Below are 24,724 nucleotides of genomic sequence, written 5' to 3'. Positions count from 1 at the left end.
AAAAGAGATCACTTCATGAAAACAAATCTGGTCACGTTGCACAATTTCAAAACCGATACAAAAAAAAAAAAATTTATGCCACCAGATAAAGACCTAATGCACCAATTATCACATTAAACAAGAGGAAAACCTTCTAAGCACCAATTCCACCCGTGTTTTTTACAATTTTGTAAACAACAAACTAAAAGACTCAAGGTCCATCCCTCCCTTGATAGGACCTGATGGTAAAGACTGCAACGACGACACCATTAAAGCCAACATCTTTAACACATTCTTCGGCTCAGTATTTGTAAACAGCAATGGATCATGCCCAGTATTTCCTAGCCGTACCACAGATAACAACAATGATCTAATACATATCGATTTCACAGAAGACAATGTTGAAAAAGCACTACGCAACCTAAAACCATCTCTATCTATTGGACCGGATGGAATATGTGCCTACTTCTTAAGAAAGCTATCCACTGCCATAGCCAAACCTCTAAGCATAATCTTTGAAAAATCTTTCAGGACCAGCTCCTTGCCTAACCTATGGTCACAAGCCACAGTCATCCCCATCTTCAAAAAGGGAGACCCAAGCCTAGTTGAAAATTACAGGCCAATCTCCTTATGCTGCGTCACCTGTAAAGTCATGGAATCAATTATTAACCAATCCATCATCCTTCACTTAGAGACAAATAACCTACTCTCCAATAAACAATTTGGTTTCAGAAAAAAACTATCCTGTAATCTGCAACTCTTACACTGCAAAAACATATGGACGACACAACTCGACCAGGGCAAAGCAATAGATGCAATCTATATAGACTTCTGTAAAGCCTTTGATTCAGTGGTACTACAAACTACTCCTAAAAATAAAATCCTATGGTATCTCTGGACAACTGAATAACTGGATAGAAGCATTCCTGTCAAACAGACAACAAATGGTCAAAATCAGGAGCGTACTATCAAATCCAGTACCTGTCAATAGTGGTGTTCCCCAAGGCAGTGTTCTAGGACCAACTCTCTTCATACTCTACATAAACGACCTCTGTGATCATATTAAGAGCAATTGCGTTCTCTTCGCTGATGATGTAAAGCTGTTCAATACCACAGACAATACTGCTACCCTACAAAAAGATCTTGACTATGTATCAGAGTGGTCAAACAAATGGCAACTTCAAATCTCAACAAATAAATGCTCTGTCTTACATATTGGCAAAAAAATCAGAAAATAAAATACAAGCTGAATAGTCAAGATCTTGTTGATGACTCAAGCTCTGTAAAGGACCTTGGAATACTCACCTCTAATGATCTAAGTGCTAGAGCCCACTGCAACTACATAGCCAAAAAGGCATTAAGAGTTGTTAACCTAATCCTACGTAGCTTTTTCTCTCTGGTAATATCACACTACTAACCAGAGCATACAAAACATTTGCTAGACCAATACTCGAATACAGTTCATCAGTCTGGAACCCACATCTACATTATCTGATATTAGCACAATTGAGAAAGTCCAGAAATATTTCACAAGAAGAGTTCTCCACTCCTCTACTCGTTGTAGAATACCTTATGCCACCAGACTTGAAATTCTAGAACTTGAAAACCTTGAATTACGCCGTCTTCGGTCTGACTTAAGTATGGTATATAAAATCATACATTGCAATGTCCTACCTGTCAATGAATACTTCAGCTTCAACCATAACAACACAAGAGCACACAATAGATACAAACTCAAAGTAAACCGCACCAAACTTGATTGCAGGAAATACGACTTCAGCAATAGAGTGGTCAATGTCTGGAATACTCTACCCGACTCTGTAGTTTCTTCCCCAAACCCCAAAAACTTTAACCTTAGACTGTCTACTATTGACCTCACCCCTTTCCTAAGAGGTCTGTGAGGGGGTGCATAAGCGCACCAACGTGCCTACCGTCCCTGTCCTATTGTTTCTCTTATTCTTTTATTTTTCTTATATGTACCCATTTCATGTATTCACAACTATGTATACATTTATACTTATTATCTTGTAAACAATTGGCAAATCAAATAAATAAATAAATAAATAAATAAAACAATTGCCTGGATTCCTAGCAGAAGGCAATCATATGGCAGACCAGGCTTGTAAAATTATGGCCTCCTCTCCTTCTCCAACAGCCTTCACCTGGGGAGAGTCATGATTATTTCATCAAAACAGAGCCCTAGTGCGACAATTTGGAATTACATATCAAGAAGCCACGGCAATAATTCAACAATGTCCAACATGTAGCTTGCAGGCCAAAGGTATCCCTGAAGGCGTTAATCCTAGGGTACTCAAGCCTGTGATACGTGGCAAATGGACATCACTCATTATCCTCCCTTTGCTCCCTGGAAATACATTCATGTATCAGTAGATACTTATTCAGGGTTTATTATAGCAACATTGCAAAGAGGAGAGGCTACCAAAAATGTTATTAATCACTGTATTCGATCATTCGTAACGTTGGGATGTCAAAAATTCTCAAAACAGATAATGGTCCTGCTTATGTCAGTTCTCCCTTTGCTGAGTTTGTCATAAATGGGCCATCATCCATAAGTTTGGCTTGCCCTTCAACAGCCAAGGTCAAGCGATTGTGGAGAAATCGCACCAAACTTTGAAACAGGCCCTTGATCGGCACTTGGGGAAAAAGGCTCAGGCCCCCGAACCTCCCAACGTTGCAAAATATCTTAAATGTTTGTCTTTATACTCTTAACTTTCTCAATCTTACTGGCTCTCCTCCTGCCACGGCGGCTTCCCGCCACTTCACCAAGCCAGTAGTTCCCTCTTCCCGTCCTCTTGTCTATTTCAGACAGCTTCCAGATCCTGCGTGGAAAGGTCCTGCACAGCTCATCACCTGGGGAAAGGGTTACGCTGCTGTCCAACTTCCTGATCGAGTGCTTTGGGTTCCTGCTCGCTGTGTCAGACCTTACCATGGCAAACCTGACTCTGATCCTAATCTTTCTTCTGATATCGATACTTCCTGTCTTTTCTCAATTTAGGGCATCTCCTGATGCTATTTTTGCTTTCCTTGCTGACACTGTTACCTTTGTTTTTAAAGATAATCTCCTTCCTGCATGTAATTATGTTTTCCAACACAACGGTGCGTTTCCTTCCTCCTACTTCTGACATAACTGTTCACTATTACTATTCTCCTTGTTTAATCTTTTTAACTATACATGTCACTTCGCTTACTATAGGTTCCTATTCTTGCTTGGGGTTTTTCACAATCACACCTATTTCAATCACACTGTTCTATTGCTTTCCACTCCTTCAGTGGCATCTCCTCCACTATCCTCTGTTTTCCTTACATTGCCCTCTCTAGCTAATTCTGAGCTACCTTTTCCTGGAGACAAACTACGATGGCATCTTCGTTGCTGCTTTCCACCTTGTGATGTCACCAACTGCATATGGCATCATTCATCTTCCTGGGTTCCTGATCGCTACAAACCACCTGTTGTGCGACGACGCCACCTCATCTATGACGACACCCATCGCAAGACTCTACGGCTCTCATTCGAGCTCGCCATCTTCGGTATCCTGCCTTCATCGGTGACAGCTCCATCTCTAAGCAGCCTGCGTCTCATGCTATTCCACGATTTGGCTATCGCCGCACTCCTCGAAGCATACAACCATCCTCTACAAATGAACATCAACCTCAAACTTATACCTGGACTATCCTTGACTTTCAAGGAAAAATTTTAAATACCACCACTAACTATACTCGATGGCCATGGTTTCCTCAGCTTTTCATGGATTTTGCTGAAATGGGAACAGGAGTGAAAAAATTCAGACAAAAAATTGCAAGCTGATACATGGGACAAGCAAGGCTCCTGCTCTCCAGCACCTGCTGACAACTATAGACTATATTTTTGCCCTGCCCACAGTACTGGCACTTCTCGTTCTGCCTCATGTGTGGGTAGTTGACAGATATTGTAAAAATGGAGTTGTGTGTCCACAGGTCATATCTGGTGGGAAGCACCTACCAAAAATGACTATATTCATATTACCCGTGCCCAAGCACAGCATTCCTGCTTTTCATGGCCTTGTTGTGGACAAAGAATGAATCCACTCATAATCACCTTTACTGCACAAGGAAAGACACTTGCAAAAAAAACAATGGATGGTTGGGTTTACTTGGGGAGGGAGTCAGTGGGATGGTCAAGGAGATGAAGGGAATGTTTTTACAATTCAGCTCCCTCGATATCCATGTCCACTTACGATGTTGGTCCCAATCCCAATTTGAAATCAAACTTTCTACAAAAACCCAATATCCAGGTGAATCCATTAGTACAGTTGGTCAATTCTTCTTTCACATTGCTAGCAACTACACTTAATGATTCATCCAAAACTGATCAATGTTGGCTTTGCTTATCTGATTTGCCACCATTCTACGATGCAGTAGCTTCCAATGAACCCATTAGTAACTCCACCAGTGACACACAATGCCGATGGAACACTTCCTCCATCACTATCACTGACATAGTAGGTCAAGGATGTTGCTCTAGGACACATACCTGCTAATTACTCCCAATATTGTCAGAATGTTTCATCTGGGTATCACTGTAATATATATCTACCAAAAGAAAGATCAAACCTTAACATTGGAGGCTACGGTCCTCTATATACCACCTCCAATGGCAATATCAAGGCTCGCCTCAAGGGACAATTCTTTATCCCAGGTAATAATTCTGTATGGGCCTGCTCCACTGGAGCCACCGCTTGTGCTCATGGTGATGTTCTTATTGCTCAGGGATCCTTTTGCATTCAGGTAAAATTACTCCCAAAGATCACTTTTTATCCAGGGTCGAACTTGTTAATGAACTTGAACCTCCACAATTCCCCCTTCGTCAGAAAAGAGAAGTCATAACAGCTGTAACACTATCTGTATTGCTGGGTCTTGGGCCGCAGGTGCAGCCACTGGGGTAGCGGCTCTAGCTGTTGGTCATCAACAGTTAGCAACCCTCAGTTTACAAACAGATGAAGATCTCAAACGCATAGAGACTTCAATTTCTGCTCTCCAAACTTCTCTCTCATCTCTAGCTGAAGTGACTCTTCAGAACAGAAGAGGTCTAGATTTGTTATTTTTAAACAAAGGGGATTATGTGTAGCAATAAAGGAAGAATGTTGTTTTTATGCTGATCATTCAGGAGTTGTCAAAGATTCTATGGCTGAATTACGTAAACGTTTGAAGGATAGAGAGAATGAACGACAACAAGGTCAGCCATGGTATCAAGGCATGTTTAATTTTTCTCCCTGGTTAACCACTCTATTGTCTGCTCTAATAGGTCCTCTTGTGCTATTGCTTCTTGCTTGTACTATTGGTCCATGTGTATTAGGACGTTTAGTTACCTTTTTGAGGGATTGTTTGAATACCCTTGATAATGAAGTTAACAATACTCAAAAAACGGTTAGCTTTTTCACAAAAGATCTTGTCAAAAACCTTTGCTGGAATGGTCCTCTGACCTAGAGTCAGAGGAGGAAATAGACACTATTAACTCCTTTTCTCCCAAAGAAGTTTTGTTAACTCTGCCCAGCCACGATTTGGGGGATGAGGACTTTTCCTCGTATGAGTTGGTTCTGCAAGGCATCAACAAACCGAAGGGTTTGTTGCCACCTTATGGGACTACTCGGGAGGAGAAAGGACTCTACCTAGAATCATGAGCACAAAAATAAAGAAAAGGAGGAATTGTGGCTATCCTGCTTTAGCTATTTTGCCATAGAACAAATCTTGCCTAGCACGTACACCTCTCAGGGCAAATTCCACTGACAGGACTGAAACTGACAGGATTAACTCCAAAAGTCTGTGTCAGCTAAAAACTGTGTATTTGGTATTAAGACATGTTTACCTGAAAATATCAGTCATGAAGTTTGCTCCTTGTGTCACGTATCTTGGTTTCAATGATTAACTCTGTAACTTCATTGTTTCCTGCATTCACCCCGCACCCCGTCTTTAAATCAGCACAATAAAGAGGACAGCGCAAAGCAATCGGGGCCGCCGGGACAATTCCATCTGCCCCAGGTGCGATGTGTTTCCTCACCTAAAGAAACTATTTGTTTTGTGTCTTTTTCTTTGTGCTTTGGCACTCACCCTTGCGAGGGCTCCGTCTAAATTAATTCTTGAAGGGAATTCAGCAACAGACTGGAAAATCGAATCAACTGACCGGTCGCTCGACGCGACAACGTTTATATAAAATTGAACTTTTAGTGTAAACAGACCATCTAATTTAGTACATTCATTCCCAAATAAGAATAAGTTCCAGCCTTAATTAATAGGGAAAATCTAATATCAGAATATATTGAAGTAAATGAGCTGCACTGACCCATCTTACATAGATTTCTGCAGAATGAATGTTGGACAGCAAACTGAATAACTCAATGTGAAGCTCAGAAGCCTTGCCTTCATTGCACAAGTACCTGGAATGGTTCTGTGGTGATTTCTGATTTTCCTTCATTGCAAGATTTTGACTATATATATATATATATATATATATATATATATATATATATATATATATATATATATATATATATATGAGATTCTGCTGAAACGTTGCTACAACTTTAAAAGAACAACTACAATGACGTGGGAAAATACCCGAACAAAGCCGAATGCCAAGTTATAGCAACGTTTCGGCAGAATCTCATCTGCCATCATCAGGCTTATTGTGTTCGTCTGTGAGTCAGACTTTCACAGCCATTTCTGTTTTAAATTTGGTGCCAGCCTTCTGCTGTGCCAGAATGGTTTTTTCTTCATCCTGATTGGTTGGGAGTCTTGGTCTGTGTTTATTGGTCTTGGAGTTAGCTGTGTTCTGCTTGATTGGTGTTTCTAATATCTTCTGTCTGTTTTGTAGTTTTTTTTGTCTTGATTGGCTGGCAACATTGTGTTTCCTGTATTGGAGGCTTTATTGCTGTGGTATCCTTGGTCTTGTGCTGTGATATACTGGGTCATTTGCTGTGTTGCAACTTCTTGAGTTCTTGTGGTGTAATTTCCTGAGTTTTCTGATGTGATATACCACAGCAATAAATCTAACAAGGTCATCACACAACCCATTACCCAAGCCGTTACAACACAGGAGGCTCATGGAAAAGAGATCAAAACACAAACGACCCAGGATATTACAATGCAGGAGCCAGGATACCACAACAACAGAACTCACAAGCCCATCACACAACCCATTACCCAAGCCGTTAAAACACAAGAAGCTAATGGAAAAAAGATCACTACAAAACAAGCGACCCAGGAGATTACAGCACAAGATCCAGAGTATCTCCACAACAAAATTCACAAGGCCATCACACAGCCCATTATACCAACATCAACTCCATCAAACAATCAAGAGTGCAGCCAACCAGCCCAGCACACCAACCCCCACCACCAGTATTTATAGAGAGATGGCAGCTCCAATCACACACTGCTTCCACAGGCACGAAGCCAGAAGCACCAGCCTGAGGATGGCGAGTAGAACCTCACCGAAACATCACCAAGATACTCTTAATCTTACACAGGAAAAGACCTGAACACACCTAGAACTACACACACACACACATACATACATACATACATATTTTCTGAGGTTTTCACGGGTATTTGTATGTGGATCTTTGGTTATTCGGTTTTCTCCGTGTAAAATTGGAAGTATTTTGGCGACGTTTCAATGAAATCTCATTCGTCATCTTCAGGCTTGTGTCTTCGGCTTTGTGCTTCTTGGAGTAATGTGAGCTTGCAGCTGTTTTTCTTTTAACTGCCAGTGGGAGTGTGACTTGACTGGGTGGGGGCTTGGCTGTGTTCTGATTGGGTGGGGGTGTTCTCATTGGTTGGTGGCCTGGCTGTGATCTGATTGGTTGGGGGTTGGCTGTGTTCTGATTGGCTGGGGGTGTGTTCTGTTTAGGTGGGGGCTTGGCTGTGTTCAGGTTAGTCTTAGTTGTTGGGGATTTGAGCTGGTGAGCTGTGATCCTGTTGTTTGGCTTTGCATTCGTGGTCATGCCACATCTTCATGTAGGGCGTCAGTTCGCTTCATGTATGGGTCGGAGGGGTTTGAAGCAGGTAGTGATGCAGCTGCGGTACGGCTTCTGGTCCGTGGTCGTGTCTCATCATCTGTATGGGTGTGAATCTGCTTTCTACATGGAAATGTGGTGGTAGCATCTTGTGTGGCCTTCGTGGGTGTGGGTCTGGTGTCATTCTTCATGTTAGGTACTTGTTTGTTAATGAGGGCAGGTTTCCAAATGGCTGGTAGGCCAGAGGTATCATCTCATTTATTCATGCTGTGTGGGCGTTTTTCTATCTCTATGGCTTCTCTGATTATTCTGTTGTTGAAGTGTTGAGTTTTGGCGATAGTTCTGGTATTTTTAAAGTCAATCTCATGTCCTGTGGCTTTGAGGTGCTGGACCAGGGAAGAGGTCAGTTATTCTTTTTTGATTGAGTTCTTGTGTTCTTCAATGCGTGCAGTAATTCTTCTGTTGGTTTGTCCAATGCATGTGTTGGGGCAGGCAGTGCATGGGATTTCATATACTCCTTGGTTTTCTAACTCGATTCTGTCTTTAGGGTTTCTTAGGATGGTGGATATTTTTCTGTTTGTGCAGACTGCTGTCTTAATGTTGTGTTTTTGGAGGATCTTGCTGATTTTGTCTGTAGTGCCTTTTATATATGGGAGGAGGGCTTTGCTGTTCTCTTGTTCTCTGTCTTGGATTTTGGTTGGGGTTTGTTTTTGGATTAGGTGGGTAATCTTCTTTCTTTGGAATCCATTGGCTGTTAGTACATTAGTGAGAGTGTGTAGTTCGGTTTTTAGGTGTTGTTCGTCAGCTAAGCATTTTGTTCTGGAGATGAGTGTCTCGGCTACGGAATTGATCTGTGCTGGGTGGTGGTGTGAGAGTGAGTGTAGATAGCGGTTTGTATGTATTTTCTTCTGGTAGACAAAATCAGCAAGATCCTCTAATACCATATATATATGGTATTCAGCTTTGTTTGGATATTTTCCAAACAAAGCTGAATACCATACATATAGATACCCACAAAAACTTAAGAAAACACACACACACACACACACACACACACACACACACACACACACACATATATATATACCACTGTAAAAGTCTGACTCGCAGATGAACACAATACAGAAGCCTGATGATGGCAGATGAGATTCTGCCAAAATGTTGCTACAACTTTAAAAGCACAACTACAATGACATGGGAAAATACCCGAACAAAGCTGATACCATACATGTAAGTACATGCAAAAACTTATATTCATTCAAATATTCAAAGAGATCATTCCTTTGTATAATGGAATTTTCCACTAATGTCATAATTTCTCTGCAACCTTTCTATAGCAGGTCTTCCAAGAAAAAGTAGCATGATGCCACAATTTTGGGGAACAAATTTTGGAGAATAGCACTCAGTATTCCTAACAAAAATCTCTATTGGGTCAAAGGACACTTTATCTCTACCTAATTAAACACAATTGGATATTTCCAAAATTAAGCATATAAGCTTAATATTTGGTTATGAGTTGGACCCTCTGAATGGATAAGAAAAAGAAAAAAGAACAAGAGAAAAAGAGGAAGAAAGAGAGAAAAAGAGGAACAAAGAAAGACATGGCTTTCAATCTTCTTCATAGTGGTTATAAATACATTATATTTTATCCTCCCTAAGATTGTAAGCTTATTTCCTACTTTCCATAGTCTATTCTTTTTAATGGTCAAACCCATAACTTTATTCTTTTTATTTCTTCAGAAAAAATGTCCACAAGGAGTTTCCATTCACTAATTTATGAATGATGAGTAGGTGCTGATCAAAGAACAGGATTTGCTGTCACTATTGCAAACAGTCATTTTCAGCCTAGTTCAACAATATTTTAAGTTATTTCCTAGCTTCAATTTTTTCAAATCAATTTTCCCCAAATGCTGAAAAATTATAAAACAATTCAGTTATTCCTAAAATGCAAAATATTGGCTTTTCAAAGGAAAAACAAAAGAATCTATCATTTGTTGCTCTCTCAGAATGCATTATTGTGTGTATTCATTACAACAAAGAGGCTTCCCCAAAGAGCCTGCCAAAAGAACTGTATCTATAAAAGGATAAGAGTACTAACACACCATATTATCTAAATTAGACTTCAGTTCCAACAGTGGCTGCCCAGAAACAGGTACTAAGCTAAATAGTAACATCTCATTCAACGTTGGGCAATTTTCTTTCAGGTTGGAAGCATGCTGTTGTTTATTTGTTTGCTTTTTATTGTGAAGAAAAATAGTAGCCAAAGAAAAATAGTAATAATAGTAATGATCCATATAGGAATGGATTCAAATTTCTTTTTTTCTCTCTTTTATTGATTTATTTTTCTGGGGGAGTGGGCAGTTGCTTAAAACAGGTAGGGGAGCTAATTTAGCTAAAAGTTAATATACTTTAGGGATTAATTTGTAAAATAAGAAATCAGCAGGATATCTATTCCTCTGCTATTGATCCTACAATTTTCTGTTTTCACTAGGATTTCATGATATAGTGAGGAAAGGGGCTAGTCATCATTCATTGAAGTTATTCACAGTTGTAATGAAGATTTAGCCTTTAATGGTATGCCTAAAGTGACCTAAATATCTATTATCCCCCACTAATATTAACTAGTCACACAATTATTTTCTTTTTTAAAATCTCTTATTCTTCTATCAGATCAAAAGCAAAGGTCTTCAGCCACTCCTCAACAGTCTTCTGAAGATAGGATTTTATTGTTAAAAAAAAGTTCAAATACAAATGACAATATTGTATAGGTGATTTCAACAATTTTACAAGATATTGTCCAAAATGTACGTCAGATATTTACTAATGTTTTTTTCTGAATGTAGTTGGTCATCCTTTGGGGCCTGAATACTTTTTATTATCAAATGTCTCCCAGTATTAGATAATAAAGTATCAATTAAAATCCATCAAAATAGGCAATGAAATATTTAAGTACTTAAGGTTGGGTCTTCTTGATAAATAGCAATCCTGTTTTATACTGTCATAAATTTCACACCTGTAAGGAAAAAAAAGGACATATATTTATATATATCTTATCAACTCTCAACCATAAATGGCAAAAGTATAATATAGGTAAGAATAATACAGTGATATGAGAAAACAGTTCTCATATGGGACAGAAGTGAACACTAATTTGCTTTCCGCAAATTAGTCCATTTGGACAGGATATTAGGAATCTTCCCACCCTCTTAAAACAATTCATTCTGAATTGCAGCTTGAGAGATCCACTTTTCTCTTCATAGCCAAGTCTGAAAAGTGCTGCACTACACAATTTTTGCAGTGACATGAAAAGTAAAGTTAAGTGTTTTTACACTAGATATGGTTGCTTTTCCTGTCCAACTATCTACAGAAATATGATTCAAACATGTTTCTTCTAAAATGCAAAAGAGGGAAAATATCTTTTGCTTTACATTTCTAATATGATCAGAGTAATAAATCCTGCAGTTTGACATAGGAAAAACAAGATATGCCCTAGTAAGACATTTCTGAAAAGCGTCTATATAATACATTGCAATATGTTTAGATACCAATTTTTTGTTGCGTGGAGAAAAAAAAAATCAATAATGCTTTTGTGCAATAGCCTCTATCAAGTGATGGAAACCACTAGCAAAGACGGTAAGCCTGAATAATTCACAATAGCACCAAAAGCAAACACAGCCTTTTTCATGATTGAAAAATAAGGGGAAGAAGGGAAGCAGTAGACAGAATTGAGTAGGCAAGTACATATTTTAAATGAACCTGTTCTTATTTCTTTTTTGGTAAACATTTAATTAAATGAATATAAAAATATATTAAAAAGATAAAAAGATGGGAAATAGGCCATGACCTCTACTTTACTGCTAAAATTCTATTATCTTGGGTATATGTTTGAGCTCCATAAAGAAAGATTTGGGTATTGGTGGTATAGATTCGACTTGTACCCCATAGTATTCTGTTTTTTAACTTATTTAAACTTTGTTCATTTGAACAATTAATGATTAATAAATAATAAATAAATGGAACATTTCATGTGTCTTATATTCCTTATCAACTGCACAATTTATGGTTGTTGTTTTTTACCTAAATACACCCACACAAAAAATCCACTTTTAGCTTCAAATTCAGCACATGTATGCTGGCAAGTACAGTAGAACTGGTGGGGACAGGAATTAAAAATGTGGTAAGAAAATGGTCTTCTGTTTGTGACCACTATTTTAAATGCACCAAGAATTCATTTTTAGTCAAAACTAGATTGTTGTTGCTGAGATTATTGAAACCTTTAAGGGGGTTTCAGCTTTGTTCGGGTATTTTCCCATGTCATAGTAGTGGTGCTTTTAAAGTTGTAGCAACGTTTCAGCAGAATCTCATCTGCCATCATCAGGCTTTTGTATACAAAATATATATATATATATTTCTTTTCTAACCCCTATGAATGAATGAATATATATATATACCTCCAGCTCAAACACACCCCAACCAGGCACCCAGATGAAACCCAGCTTCCTAACTAATGATAGCCGTCCATTTACCTGAAGCCAAACTGCACTAAAGGCCTCCAATAAAGTAACAGAATGCTGCCAGCCAATCAAGATACAAAAAGAGCCAAAAAACAGACAGAAGATATTAGAGACACCAATCAAGCAGAACACAGCAAACTCCGAGACCAATAAACACAGACCAAGACTCCCAACCAATCAGGATGAAGAAAAAACCATTCTGGCACAGCAATAGGCTGCCCCAAATTTAAATCTGAAACCACTGTAAAAGTCTGACTCACAGACAAACACTATACAGAAGCCTGATGATGGCAGATGAGATTCTGCTGAAACGTTGCTACAACTTTAAAAGAACAACTACAATGACGTGGGAAAATACCCGAACAAAGCCTAATGCCATACATGTAAGTACCCGTGAAAACTTAAGAAAATATATATATATATATATATATATATATATACACATACATACATACATACACATACACACACACACACACACACACACACACACACACACACACACACACACACACATATATATATATATATTAGAAGAAGTTATATATAATAAGAAGTTACAGGAAAATTCTAAAAATTATGTTTTCTCAGCTACTGATCCACTGTCTTTGGAGAAAGTATCTGTGAATCCATATTTGCCCAGAAATGACAAAGATACTGATGATTTCATTAAGCATAATTTAGAACATTTGGAACTCCATAATTCAAACATTGAATCATTTATTATGTTTCATGATCAGCATTAATAATGAGATAATTACACAATTTTGAACAACTATTGCATTGCATTAAAATGCATTGTTAGCAATTATAACTGGGTATATTTCCTCCATAATCAAAATTTGCAAATTTAGTTATATATTCCTAACATTTCAATCGACAGCTCAAAAATTGTCAATATTGACTATGACACTAATATTAGAGCTTCTAATTCTTTATTTTAGTCATTGACAAGCTTAGAACAAAACAAATAAGTAAAAAAATTCTGAAAGGAGATAATTTATTAAATTAGGAACAATAAATGACCACAAATAACACTATTAAATAGGCAGTAACTTCTTGTATCTCCTGTTTTTATTTTCAAAGGTGTTTAACATATGATTCCCATGCAAACTTATTGTCTATTACGATAGAAAATAAAATGTGAAAATAGGCCAGAATAAGGCTAATTCTGTTGGAGTACAAACTTTTTTTCCTTAGCAATAAACAACAAAGGTTTAAAAGTTCTTCATTAGGTTTACTTCTGTAAAGAGTTTGTTTTTCATATAAATAAATAAGTTATGGAACCAGATCTGTTCCATCTTCATCCAACCTAACATATGTCAATAGCCCAATGAAAAAGTACAGATTATACATTTACTTTTCTCTATGTACATGTATTGTAAAACATGAATGCTGACTTATACCACATTTTGAAACAAAGATAAATTAGAGGTTGGCATGAAATGTGAGAATACGTATCTGAATTAGTCCAGATTCAATTTGAATTTGTGATTTAATAATTTCTTTCAATTTAAGTTTGCAAGAATTGGTTCAATTCAAGTTAGTGATTCAAATAATAAAAACAATCTGATTGAAGATTCAATTCAGTGAAAATATGTGTAACATATATGCAAAAGTTAATTGAATAAAATTGATTTGAACATTCCACATTCAATTAGTTGTATAAGTTGATTCAACTGTTTGATTCAAAGATTTATTTAAAAGGGAGGATTCAACTGAATCATCATCAGAATAATTCCATTGATAGACTCTTTTGATCCAATATATTTTAAAAATCTGTGCTGAGTTGAGAGAATCTTTAGATAAGTTTTCAAAGGCATGATAGGCTTCAGGTCAGGAGAGAAAGGAACAAAATAAGATAATGGAAACAAATATCTATGTAAATGTCCATAATCTTCACAAAGATAACAGAAAGCTCATTTTCCCCTGTTTGTGGTGGTGCACTGGTTAGAATATTAATAATATAATAGATTATTGCAGGCTGACTCTGCCCATTGCCTAACCAGCTCAAATTTGACTCAGCCTTCCATCCTTCCAAGATCAGTAAAATGAGAATGCAGATTGTTGTGGCAATATGCAGACTCTGTAAACTGCTAGAGAGTGCTGTAAAGCAGCAATCGCCAACTGTTGGGCTGCAGCCCACTGGTGGGCCGCAGCAAAATTTTGGTGGGCTGCAGAAGAAATGGCCTCCAAAAGCAATTAATCTGGGCCATGCGGGAAAACAAGGCTGCTCCCCCACATGCCCCCCACCTGCTGACCACTGCGAAACTCACTTCGACTGAGAAGCAGAGAACCACGCGAGCTGCAACTTGAAGGTAAGACCAACACCGGGGGAGAGGGGTGGCTTCCTGATGGTAGGAAAGAAAGGCGGATTAAGAACTAACTGAGCGGCTACACAGACACACAGGAGTATCAATGTAGCCATTCAGTTAGTTCATAATCGCCCTAGGCATTAAAGTCCGGGAAGAAAAGCAGCAGCTGCTGCTCATGCTTCTGCCAGATGGCTGCAGCAACCATTGTCTCCAGGTGGGGAGGGGTGGAAGGAAGAGAGAGAGAGAGTAATATATATATATATATATATATATATATATATATATATATATATATATATATATATATATATAGAGAGAGAGAGAGAGAGAGAGAGAGAGAGAGAGAGAGAGAGAGAGAGAGAGAGAGAGAGAGAGAGAGCGCATTGGAATTGGAAGAGACAGAGAGAAAGATCCAACACTGCTGCAGAATTAAATCCACGGGGGAAATTTGCATGGGTCCACCTTTTCTTTCCAGCCTCAAGGTGGGGGGGGAAGAGAGAGAGAGAGAGAGAGAGAGAGAGAGAGAGAGAGAGAGGGAGAGAGAGAGAGAGAGAGAGAGAGAGAGAGAGAGAGATCCAACACTGCTGGGGAATTAAATCCACGGGGGAAATTTGCATGGCTTGACTGCTGCAGAGTGACCTATATCAGGAAAATGTTAGATAGTCCTGTGCATTCAAATGTTTGTCCTGTTATTACTGGAATTAAAATGGAGTAGAAATGGTATTTCTTGCTTGCTGACAAACTTTCATAAGTGTGAAAGTGTAGGGGAAAAATGCTAGTTACACATTACTCTTACTCTTACACATTACTCTTGTTAAAAGACAAAACATCAGGACTTTGGATCCTCTCAAACCCAAAGGATGAGAGAGGCCCTTCCTCTGCCTTCACTTTGCCCTGCAATTCCCAACCTCATGCCCCCAGGGTAGCCCCCACTTGTCCCCTGCCCCCCCATTCAGCCAGAGTGCTGTCTTCCCTCCCCAGATGGGCCAATCCCATATTCCAGAGCTGTAGTAGTCACAGGACTGACCCTTTGGTCATCCAGGAGCAGCTGCCCCAAAGGGTCAATGCTGTGGCTACTACAACTCTGGAATATGGGACTGACTTTCCCACCACCATCAGTCTGCCTGTCTTCATTTTCCTTCACTCAGACTGACCAGGCTTCTTGAGAAAAGGAACACAAAGAGGTTCCTGGAAGGCTGTGTGCCTGGAGCAGGTGCTTTCTCTTGGGCCTCTTGCCCAGAGGCCAAGAGAAAGTGCCTGGTCTGGACACACAGCATCCCAGGGTTAAGCTAGGTTGATGCTCTTTTTCGGTAAGTTTGACCTTAACTTTATTTTCTTTGACTGTAATATTAATGGCATCAAATGAGTTGATTTTGACAACTATCAATTCTTGTTTGGTTTTAGATTCAAATTGTTTCCATGATGAGTGAAAAAAAGCAAAGGAATATTTTGCATTTCTTTAGCATTACAAATGATAATGTTACTAACGATAATAGTAACAACAACATGTGTACTTCACTTAACCATGAGCTGATCAATGAATCAGAGCTTCCACAGTCCTCATCAGGCACCATTAGGAAGAGCATTCAAACTGGAAGCGGAAAGAAGAAAAAACTCAAAGTATCAAGAAAATATGATTTGGACTACTTGAAATGTGAATTTATTCAAGAACCCGGTAGTGAACTGGATCCACAACCACTTTGAGTTGTGTGTTCTGAGAATTTATCCAATGAAGGCATGAAACCTTCAAAACTCAGAAGACACTTGCAATCAAAACACCCAGATTTAGCCAACAAACCACTTGAATATTTTCAAAGAATGCGCGAAAATATACAAAAACAAGTAATTGTTTTAACAAAAATGACTGTTGAAGATAAGTCCTTATTAAAGACTTCTTTTCTGATCACACTTCAGATTGCACAAAATAAAAAGCCATATACAATTGGAGAAGATTTAATTAATCCTTGCATGTTACAAGCCTCTGAAGAAGTTTTGGGAAAACAGGCTGTCCAGAAACTGAAAGCAATTCCTATGTCCGCTAACACTATCAAGCGCAGAATTGAAGACATAGCTGAAGATATTGAAAATCAAGTTATAAAAATGGTGAAAAAAGCACCACTTTATGCAATTCAACTTGATGAATCAACAGACACAGGTAACAAGGCACTTCTCTTTTGTTTTGTGAGGATTGAGTGTAAAGGAGAGTGATAGGAAGAGCTACTTTGCTCGCTCAACTTGCCAGGTAGAACAGCTAGTTCTGAGATTTTTGAAGCACTGAATAGTTATTTCCTAGAACATGGAATTGAATGGGAAAAATGTATTGGGATATGTACAGATGGTGCTGCAAACATGACTGGATATCGTTCAGGAATTGTTGCAAAGGTGAAAAAAATTAGTCACCCAGACATTTTGTCAACACACTGCATTATACATCATGAACAACTTGCAACAAAAAAATGTCCCCAGAACTACACAAAGTGTTATCAGATGTTATTAAAATTGTAAATGAAATTCGACACAAAGCAGTCAATTCTCGAATGTTTGAGGCACTTTGTGATGAAATGGGTTCTGAGTATACTCATTTTCTTCTTCATGCTGAGGTGAGATGGCTGTCAAGGGGCAAAATACTAAACCAACTGTTCAACCTGCACGAAGAAGTGAAAGTATTTTTCTGCCAGCAAAATAATCCAAAATTTCTAGAACTCTTGACCAATTATGAGTGAGAAGCCAAGCTTGCATACCTTGCAGATATTTTTTTGTTGTTAAGTTACTGAGGCGGCTCCCCCACCTGAGAAGCAGCTGAAATGCTTCCACGGTTCCCACCGCTGCTGCTGCTGTTGTTGGAGACAACAGCAGCTGGAAAGAGAGGGACAGCTGAAGCTCGGCCTGGGCACACTTGGAATGCAGGAACGGGCTGTGCACTGGGACTTTTGGAAACTTGCAGAGCCCAAGGCTGGAGCACCAAGGGTAGCAGCCACAGAGACGCTCACTCGGCTCTTCTCACACCCACCCAGCTGCTCGGGATTAAATCAAAATGCAGCACACGGAGCTCCCAGGTACTTCAAAATGTTTTTTTTTCCCGTTGTTACAGGGACGGGAGAAAGCAAGAGTGACTCAGATGCTGTTGTTGGAGACACTGCTGGTGAGAGAGGCACCAGCACCAGTGGGAACTGTGGAAGCTATGGAAGCCTGAGAAGCAGCTGAAACGCTGCTGGCGGACATCCCCGCCGCCCACCGACTGACCCAGGTCTGCAGCAAAAGTGCTTGATGGGGGTAGGGATCCCTCCATGCTCCACCATGATTGGCCGTTAGGAGTGGCTGGTGGCAAGGTGTAGCTGCCCGCAGGGCACCATATGCGAGGGTGCGCGGAGGGGAAGAAATTAATTCACCCCCGAAAAGAGGTGCTAGCTGTTTTTTCAGGGCTCAAAAAAATAAGAGCTGGCCTTATTATATGAGAAGCATGGTATCTATCTATCTATCTATCTATCTATCTATCTATCTATCTATCTATCTATCTATCTATCTATCTATGTTTAATATAAAAACAAAATTTTATATTAAATATGTTATCTTTTTTAAAAAAAATTAGTATTAGTGGGTCTTGGGATTTAAAAGTATGAGTTTGGTCCAAAAGATCCAAAAGGTTGGTGACCCCTGCTGTAAAGCACTGTGAAACACTATATATACCTAAGCGCTATTGCTATTGCCATATGTTACCCCAACTATCATAACTACCTTTCACAAACTTTGCAATATATCTGTCTGCCTATCTATCTGTGTGTATATGTTTGTGCATATTTATTCATTCCAGCCACTTAATAATCTGCATTTTGAGTGGTGGCTGTTATAATTTGCAGTTTTGCCTCAAACAAATGTTTAGGGTCACTCCTGAATTTACAGTGTTAAATGAACCACATTTGTTGAATAGCTTGAATTTTAAACATAGAACAAAAAAAAAAAAGGGAGGGGGATGGACAATTGTCTGAATTATCCTTGTCCTTAATACCTAATGAAAAAATATTTTAAAATGCTTGATTCGGCAAGTGATGGCTAATTAGATGCATTCTGAGAAGTGTATACATTGAATCAGTTCATTCACCTATCAAACAAAAAATGTTCTGCATTAAGAAATTTCTCCTACTACAATGACTTGGGCTAAAGTACTCATCAGTAATCATTCAAATTACTGAAATCCCCCAAAGATAGTAGAAAACTGCTAAAATAAAAAAGTGAGGGTGGGGAAAATATTTTTGTTTGATATTAGAAGTTTATAAAAATTGGAGATGCAGTAGCCCCAGATGAATGTAGTTATGAAAACACATGCATTTTAGAAACACCCTGGAAATTTAAAAGCCCTTGAAGGGATGCCCATAGCCTCTTGTGATGATGAATATGTTTGCCAGAATGATAATGCCATAATTTGTGCTTCAGAAGATTAGCTTCTTAATAATCAATATGCCGTATATGCCAACTAGTGGTAAATGTAAATGACCTACAAATATAAAAAAATGTTGGGAGGGCGGAGCTGGGATCATGTCAGTTGGAAGGGCAATCTTGATCCTCCAAGATTGCCATCAATATCTCAGCTGCTGGTCGGTCCCCACGGACCTAAACTGTCCCGTAGAGACGGTGATTGACAAGGGCACATCCTGTTGATCCCAGGGACATCACAAAGTCCCTGGTTGATCCAGGGACAGCCCTTTTTGCTGGTGGCGGAGGGGCAGCCTTCCAAGCTGCTGAAGCTGGGACAGCTCCAGAATGGAAGAGATTGGAAAGAAAGTGTGTCAGTTTGGTGAGATGAACTTTTACTTATTATTTCTTGGAGAGAACACCCTGAAAAAATTAAACTGGACTAAAAGTGAAGAGAAAAGAGTTTAAGTGACGTGATTAATTGTCAAAGTGAAAGTTTTTTTTTCTTTTCCCCCCCTTTTTATTGGAATTTTGAACTTGGCAAAGCTGTTTAACTTTAAGCTGGACTGGTACTTTTTAATCTTTTTATTTCTGTTTGTATTTCTTTCTCCTTTTTTCAACGATCCTTTTGAAAATTCTTTTTTGATTAAGACTCTTCTGCTTGATTTAAGATTTATTTTTCTCCCTTTAAAAAAAAGGGAAAATATTTTACTTTTTTTTCTTTTAGTTCCTGGCTGTAGATTGAGGAGGTGGAAGTGAAAGTGAAGGAAAGTAAGTTGCACTGCTGCCCAGAGACTTGGATACATTGTTTCTTTTTTCTTTCACTAGTTTGTGTTACAATCAAGGACTCTGAGCTGTGCATTGGAAAAGGTAGAGATGAGCATGGCAGTTTGTTTATTCAGGTGTTCATTTGTGAACAGATAGCTGGAGTCTGGAGTTGAAGTTGAAAGAAAGAAGATTGAAGTGACCTTGAAAAACTCTGAGCTGATATATCAAAGAGCATTGGATATTTGGCGGCAGAGGCTTGTTTTATATTAGAATTGCTTTTTATCTTTTGCCTTCCTTTCTACCCCACCCACCCACTAGTTGGGCTTTTTTTTCTCTTTAATTGGATTTTGACTTTTTAAACCAGGAACCAGAATGTAAATCTTTTATTTTTGTTTTCTTTTTGTTTATTAAGAGGAACATAGATATTTCTCTTTCTCTTTTTTTCCCTTTTTTATCATTGATTTTTTACTTTTTACATTTACCATTGTAACTAATTGGATTAAGGTATACAAGTGCCTGAAGACTTTCTTTTTCCTTTTTTCTTTTGGAGTGGCAACTGTTTGCCTTCATCTCTCCCCCCCTTTTTTTTTCTTTTTTCCTCTTTCCTTTTTCTTTTTCTCTCTCTCTCTCTTTCTTTACAAATAAGCATTATGAGTAGAAAGACAACAGCTCCAGGTTCTTCGATATCAACCCCCTCACCATCTGGAGGACAACGATCTATACAGACAATATTACAACAGGAAAAAGAGAAAGAGAAGGAAGTGACATTTCAGATTATTATGCAAGGAATCCAGAAGATTGAGCAAAAAAAAATGAAAAGACAGATGAGAAAGTGGAAAATATTCAACAGATGATGATGAAATATGAAGACAGATTTTTAAAAATTGAAGAAGATAAACAAAGAGATAGGAAAATTGGAGACACTGATATTCGATTGAGCGATGTCAAGAAGGGCAGATGTAAACCATTAGGATGGGAAATAGATAAATCAGAATTTTATCTAAGATTTCAAAATATAGAAGAAGGAAAAGGTAAAAACCTTGCTGAAATAATGGCAGAAATATTGGCAGAAGCACTGAAAATAACCAAAGAAAAGATGATGGGTGGGATGGATGAAGTGTTTCGTGTCTATACAAGATATGCAACAAGGGATAGACTACCAAGAGAAGTTCACATTAGATTTACTAAGAAGATTATTAAGACACAGATACTCTAGGTGGTGAGAGAGAAAACACTAAAATATAAAGACAAAGAAATTGTGGTGCTGAAACAGATACCAAGAAGAGTAAGGGAGATGAGAAGAGAATATTTATTCTTGACTAAAGAGTTACTTAAAAGAGGAGTAAACTACAGATGGTTGATGCCAAAAGGCCTCTTGTTCACTTGGTAGGAACAAAGACACAGAATTGACACAGTTGAAAAAGCTGAACTATTCTACTTAGAATACTTTAGAGGAAAGGAGGAAGAAGAAAGAAACGAAGAGTCACTAATTGAATTCCAAGAGGAGTGTATAGCAGTAATTGAAAAAGAAAAAGAAGGTGCAGTAGGTGGTGAACCCAGAGAACAATGAGAATTGAGATCTGCTAGAGCAATAAAGCCCTCTTATAAAGCTTAACATGGATGAAAGAAAATTGATTTCAATTAACATAAATGGACTTAATTTGGCTACTAAAAGAAGGAAAGTATTTCACAAATTAGAAAAATTAAAATTTGACATAATCTGCTTACAAGAGGTACATATTAAAAAAAAAACATGAATATATACTAAAACAAGGAAAACTAGGGAAATTATTTATGTCACTGGCACAATCCAAAAAAAGAGGTGTGGTATTATATATTAAAGAAACAATTTTGGCAGAACTAATCTACAAAGATGATGAAAGGATTCTGATGGTGGAGATAACGGATAACAGTGTTAAAACACTTGTAATTGCAATTTATGTCCCAAATGATAAACAAGAAAAATTCTACAGAAAATTACATACGAAAATAATTGAATTAGACTATGTTAATATTTGTATGATGGGAGATTTTAATGGAATAATTAATGACCGGTTGGATTATAAAACACAGAAAAGAACAAAGAAAGTTAGAAAGATACTACCAAGATCCTTCCTTCGAATAATAGAAGTATTTAACTTAAAAGATGCATGGAGAGAGAGAAATGTGGAAAGTAAGCAATATACTTTTTATTCATACAGGCATACATCCTGTTCTAGAATAGATATGATATGGATGTCAGAAGAATTATTGACTAATGTACAACAGATTGAAATAGAAACAAGCACATGGGCAGATCATAATCCAGTATCAGCTATTTGGAAAGGATACAAGAAGAAATCCAGGTGGTCTCTAAATAATATGATTCTGAAAGAAAAAGACTTTAAACAGAAAATAGAGAAAGAACTTGTTTTCTTCTTCAAAGAAAATAGAAAAGAGGATACAACTTTACAGAATTTCTGGGACACGATGAAAGCCTACACAAGAGGCTTGATAATAGATTATACCAGGAAAAGAAACAGAAAACAGAAAAAGACATTGAAGACATTAGAAGATGACTATAAAAGATTGGAAAAAGATTTACAGAAGTCCCCACAAAGAAAAGATATTAAAAATAAAATGGATATAATTAAACATAAAATGGGACTAATGGAAAAAGAAGAATTAGCACAAAAATTAAAAATGGCAAACAGAATTACTTTGAAGATGTAAACAAATCAGGCAGATGGCTAGCTTATAAACTGAGAAAAGAAAGAGAAGCAAGAAGGATTAGTCAATTAATAAATAAAGGACAGGTTTTTTTATGGAAATGAGGAGAAGAAAAAAATTATACAAGACTACTATGGAAAACTGTACTTTCAAGAGAATATTCAAGAAGAAAAAATTAAGCAATATCTACAGAAAGCAAACCTAAAAACATTGAAACAATGTTAGAAGGAAATATAACAATGATGGAATTAACAGAAGCCTTAAAAAAACAGAATGTTGGGAATGCACCAGGTCCAGATGGTTTGCCAGCGGAATTTTACAAGACTTTTCAGGGAATATTGAATCTTCACCTTTTAGAAGTTATGAATGAAGTTATGTTGAAGAAAAGAATACCAAAAACATGGTCAGAAGTATACATTACACTTATACCAAAGGAGGGTACAGACCTACAGCAAGTTAAAAATTATAGACCTATATCTCTATTGAACTCAGACTATAAAATATTTGCTTCAATTTTGGCAGAAAGACTAAAAAGATACTTAAATAATTTTATTCATACTGATCAAAATGGATTTCTGCCAAAGAGACAAATCAAAGACAATGTGAGAATCATTTTGGATACTCTGGAATATTATGAAGCACACCATGAGAAGCAAATGGCCTTGATGTTTCTAGATGCACAAAAAGCCTTTGACAATGTGAGTTGGCGATTTATTTTACTGCAATTGATACAAATGGGCTTTGGTAAAAAATTTATCCAACCCATTGAAACAATATACCATGAACAAACTTCAAAGGTGATGGTGAATGGAGAATTAACAGAATCTATAGATATAAGAAAAGGGACAAGGCAAGGGTGTCCATTGTCGCCTTTGCTGTTTGTGTTAACATTGGAAGTGTTGAACAGGAATATTAGAGAAGAAAGAGAAATAAAAGGAATGAAAATTAAAAAGGAGGAATATAAATTGCAAGCTTTTGCAGACAACCTGGTATTTATATTAGAAGACCCATTGGAAATAGCACCCAAATTAATAGAAAAAATAGAAGAATATGGAAAATTAGCAAGTTTGAGAATAAATAAAGACAAAACAAAGATATTAACAAAAAATATGTTAACTAGATGAAAGAAAGAGTTGGAAGAACATTTAAAAATACAGGTCACGAACAAGGTTAAATATTTAGGGATACATATTACACCAAGATGTAGTACACTGAAGGAAGATAAGTATGTTAAACTCAAACAGCAAATTGCGACAGATTTGATAAAATGGGAAAAACTGCAACTATCATTGATTGGGAGAATATCTACAATTAAGATGAATATATTGCCTAGAATTTTATATCTATTCCAGACAATTCCTATTCAACTAGGGAAAGTGTTTTGAAGATTTAAATAGAAATATATTTGGCAGGGTAAAAAAGCAAGAATAAAATTAAAACTGTTACAAGATGCAAGAATAAGAGGAGGGTTTGCCTTGCCCAATTGGGAGCTATATTACCAGGTGTCAAGTTTGATGTGGGTAAAGGAATGGATAACACTAAAGAACAATAGATTATTGACTTTAGAAGGCCATGACTTGCTGTTGGGATGGCATGCCTTTCTCTGGTATCAGGGAACTAAAACACATGGGTATTTTAGAAGACATTATATTCGAGAGGCATTACTTTTGAACTGGGAGAGATAAAAAGACAATATTACTTAAAAATTCCAACATGGATATCAACTATTGAAGCTTTTTCTTATCCAATAATATATAAAAAGGAACAAACAGTTAGATATGGTGAGATATTGAATGAAAAGCGTGAACTTAAATCTATGCAAGCATTGGAAGAACAAGGTGTAACAATGAATTGGTTTTCATATTTGCAAATACAATCTAGGTTTGATAAAGACTCTAAAGCACAAGGTATTTATGATAAGTTGACTGATTTAGATAAAATGTTGATGGGTACTGATGGAAAGGTAATTAAAAAACTTTATGGACATCTATTAGAATTTAAATTGAAGGAGGAACAA

This window comes from Notechis scutatus, chromosome 4, assembly GCF_049901735.1.
Source record: "Notechis scutatus isolate UNSWTSFEM ecotype Mainland chromosome 4, rNotScu1.2, whole genome shotgun sequence".
NCBI lineage: Eukaryota > Metazoa > Chordata > Lepidosauria > Squamata > Elapidae > Notechis > Notechis scutatus.
The sequence above is the reverse complement of the archived record's forward strand: the minus strand, read 5'-3'. Positions refer to the sequence as shown.